Source organism: Pinus tabuliformis, chromosome X (genome assembly GCF_031772625.1).
Source record: "Pinus tabuliformis cultivar Carrire ecotype Pingquan chromosome X, CPIR1, whole genome shotgun sequence".
Taxonomy (NCBI): domain Eukaryota; kingdom Viridiplantae; phylum Streptophyta; class Pinopsida; order Pinales; family Pinaceae; genus Pinus; species Pinus tabuliformis.
The window spans coordinates 725,894,745-725,899,338 of record NC_142308.1 but is presented as its reverse complement, the minus strand read 5'-3'; positions in this window follow the sequence as shown (position 1 = coordinate 725,899,338).

Sequence of the window (4,594 nt, the reverse complement as noted above, 5' to 3'; positions counted from 1 at the left end):
GAGCAAAGCCATTTATACCATACAAACTGATCTGGTTCCAAATATAAAGTTGCAATACGTACCTTTTGTGTGTTTTGCACATTATTGAGATCGAAAAATTGCTCCATCTGTAATATCCATGTTGCGGGATCCTTGCCATCAAACTTCCTCATATCAATTTTTGGAATATGGTGGGTCCTCGATCCCACATTAGAGTCTATGAAATCGTGATTAACATTTCCTTTGTTAGCATCATGAGTTTCCTTTACTACCTTTTCACCATTAGTAAGTATTTCTTGTAGAAAATTTGTCAAATCTGTCTTCAAATCATCAATCTTAGCTTCCATTCCCTTTATCTTAGATTCCATGCCATTTATCTTAGCTTCTGTTAGCTTTTGTGAGAGTGAAATTTGTTGCACTTGGTCTTGTAATTTTGATATATCATGTAGCATTTCTTCCTCTTCTTCATGAGTCATGCTAGGGCTTTCAAGTTTCTTACTAGGTGTTTGCATTTTCTTTCCTCGGGGCATCAGTAACTGATAACAATGCTCTACTATGCCCTTTGAGTTCCTTCAAAATAATTTTTCAAACCAAGCTTAATTAAAAATTTTAAAAAATCTACACACTTTTTTTCACTTTGTAGGAGCTCGATATTGCCTCTGATGTCTCTCTGTAATTTTGGATCGTCTAGTTCTGAAATTATAGCCTGTAGTATCCCTCTATCACCTCTTTCCAATGCCACCAGTCTGATCCCAATTGGATTCTCCAAGGAAGAGTTATGTCAAATCTCCCACAGTGACCTGATTATAGACTAGTTTAGTAGAGCAAACTTGTATGACGTGCCACATGTCCTTGTTTCGACCATTGGCTCTGAAAACGATATACAAGAACCTATAGTCCGTCCTCTTTCTATACCTTCTTACAAAATTTCAATCCGATGCTCAGAGAGAAAGTTATGATGATTTTCCCCAGGTCACTTGTTTGGAATGTAATTCAGGAGTCTGCCAAAAGACCAACTTCCTCAGATCATATCTCCAAAAATATAGTGCAAAAAGATCTGAAATTCAGACCCGAGATTCAGCGTGATGTCTTCTCAAATGGGTTCTTGTTTTAGCTTCTGAAACGTCACAGAAAGAAAGTTATAGTGACAATGCCACGATGACCTATTTGGAGCAGTGAAACCCTATAATCCAAAGCTCTGATACCAGATGTTATGAACCAGCTCAAGAAAAAGATAGAAAAGATAGATCCACGCCTTAGAATTTAGCCTCTTCATGGGGGAAACCTCCTTTACATTACATAAATGAACAATTCTTGGATGATTCAAATGAAAAAACCTCCTTTCTATATATAGGAGTCTAAGGAGTCACAATATAACCCAGCCAACCTAACGATAATAATATAAAGCCACAAAAATAACAATAGAGGGATTCTATGGGGCACAGTAATAACAATATGGGGACAAGAGGGGCACAACAATATTAATAAGGGATACAACTACAATAGTAATGGGGTAATCACTAGTATTATAGGGATCCAACATGCTACGCTTCCAATAGGCCTAGACAATACACCAATGGATTCACTATGGGAGCACAAGAATTGTGTCACTGCAAGCAAGCCTGGCCAGTACCCTCACAAAATTATTTAATTCACCTCCTTGTGAAGGAAGCCTTTCTTTTCTTTCACCCTTTATTTATTTTACTTATAGAACTGTGCTTAGGAACTTATTTTTTCACAGGTGTGGAAGAGGTATATTGACTTATTTAGAGAAGAATAGGTTGTTCCTTTAGAGAAGGATATATATACCTCAAATATTGGTTTTCTAGCTATTTATTTTCCCCTTTCTCTTCTATACTTAATTGGATTAACATGTATAACACCAAGTAGATTCAATACCAAGTTAAGGAATCATGATGCTAGAATAAATATCAGTATCATGGTTCCAATCCAAGTTTTTCCTCTTGAATGTATCGTATTTTCCGTCTGGAAAGTACTTGAATTAAGGAATTTTCCCAAACAAATAAGGAGAACTAATAGATACCCAAGAATTGCACTTGCCATAATACCTGCTCATTTTACCACATAATATTTTCAGTCCATACATACACTCTCACACATGGTCTTATTTATGTACATTGACCAAGACAAAGGAAAATAAAAAATGCTTGACAAGAACAAACAACACAAAATATGAAAGAAAACTAGAGTGAGGAAGGAACACAACCCAGGGATGCTACTGAAAATAATGTTTAAGATCTCAACCATTGACAGGAAGAGGGATAGTCCTCCCATCCAAGGATTTCAACCTATAAGAATAGTGTACAATCATCTCAATGATGGTGCATGCTCCAATCCACAAAGCTTGAAATTCACTGTGCTTTCCTTTCTCTTTGTGGGCCTTCTCCCACTTCAATACTAGGTCACCCACACTAAAATATTTGTTTCCTATGCACTTCTTATCAAACTGATGCTTGATTCAGTTCTAGTGTATGACAAAAATTTCCTTCACTTTGGGACTTTCTTCTTCAAGCTTAAGAAGAGTGTTTATCTGACTTTGAACATGGAGGCATGGTTTTCCTTGAGATTCTTGAGAAGGATGCAAGGATGGAAGGCATATGTTTTATGGAAGGACAACCTCTTTTTTGTATACAAGGAAAAAGGGAGAGGTTTTCAGAGAGGGTTTGGGAGTAACATGATCAACCCATAATGCATTCACCAAATCCTTATGCCATTTATTTTTTTTTAGAGAAGATGATTTTCTTGATAATACAGATTAAGTTCTTGTTGGTAGATTCAGCCACACCATTTACCTATTGGTAGTAATTTGATGCATGCTTTAAAACAATTCTATTTTCTAATGAAAAATCATAAATATTTAACGAGGAAAAATAAATTTCATTATCAAAGACAAGTGATGTAGGAACATTGAACCTGGTTATGATATTTCATTTAAGAAATTGGATGACTTCTTGATTATTAAATTGTCTTAGTGGAACTATTTCATTCCAACGAGTGAAATAGTAAGTTGTAATTAAGATGTATTGGTGTGTTATCACTCTTTAATTTCTAGCTTCAGAGAGGGATCTCTCTATATGATTTACATTAGATGATTTAAAATATTACGCTAGTTATGAGTTTTGAGTTTGGTTTCTTCAATGATTTGGTTGAAACTACAAGGACAATCCATTGGGAAATGGATTCATAAGTCTTATAGTGATCATATGCAATAATGTCAAAATAGATGTAATAGGGCTAGGTAGGCGGGCTTTTGGTCTTTGGAGCATTTTTGAAATGAATGGGATGAAAATATTTAGATTCAATTAAACATAGAGAATACTAGGATGAATTCTATATTTAATATCAGACTGAAAACATAGATATTATTTATAAGCCAGAGCATAGTGTATTCCAACAAATTCAGCCCTTAATCTTCTTTAAAGAATAAACATAGAAAGAACATATGGAAAACTGGAAAAATAACAATTTTACAAGAGAGAAAACTTCACCAATAGCGTGACACAGGAATTTTGGAACAAACTTTTTGTATTGATGGAAATGATCAATAATTTAAATGCACAACTTTACATACATGATCTTATTTCTTCAGAAGAGTTCCAGCCCTTTGTGCTTTGAAAAATGAAGTATTTATACAAATTTATCAAAATCTCTTGTTTAAAATATCAAGATTTTCCTGCAAAATATCCTAAAAATTGTTTACAAGAATAGTACAGGAATATAGGAAAACTAAAATTGTTGAAGTTCTCTCACATTGACTTCGAGGATTGCTGGTGATGACTTGGCCTGAGAAAACTGCTACTTTATTTCTAAATATGAATACCTGTTTTACTCGAGAATTTGACACATTTTATCCCATTTGTCTGCATCTGGGGTGGAGAATTTTATTAACTTTCTATAGGTTTCATCTACCTCAATACATTTTTGGAAAGAAGGCTTAACTAAAAGCAAATGTTTTATTCCATGTTTAATCAGTAAATCAAACTTCAAAACTTCCATGAAATCTTTCCCTATGATGGTTCCCTTTATGTTGGATAATTTTGATTTGTCTCTAGCTATTGAATATAACTTCTGTTGATAATCCTCTAGCTGAACTAAATTATCTCACATTCCTTTTAAACCTGGAAAGCCCTTCTGGTGCAGTATATTGAACTTTTTATGGAATTTCTAAATGTTAGACTCCAAGTTATGACATTTATTTTTTAACTATAACATTAGATTCCTTTTTGTAATGATTCTTCTTACCTCAAGTATTGCTTTAGTTCTGTCAGTGATCTCATATTCCTCCAGATCTTCCTTGGTCTTTAAGTTCATAATTCTTATTAAGGCCATGGCTTCACCTAGTTTCTGACCCAAGTTTCCTTTATCTATTCTATGACCTCTTTTGATCTCTATACCAATTCCTCCTGTGCGAAAATTATTTCGATGGGAAGCCATATTTCAGTCAGCTTCATTGCTTTCCACCCAAATGTTGTCCTTTGTCTATGCAATTCTATGGGACATGGCAGATTCATTATCTAACAGTTCAATTTTATGAGGTAACCTATGAGTCTTTTGAAGCTCTGCCATATACACATTGTTAATTTTTAATTTCTTC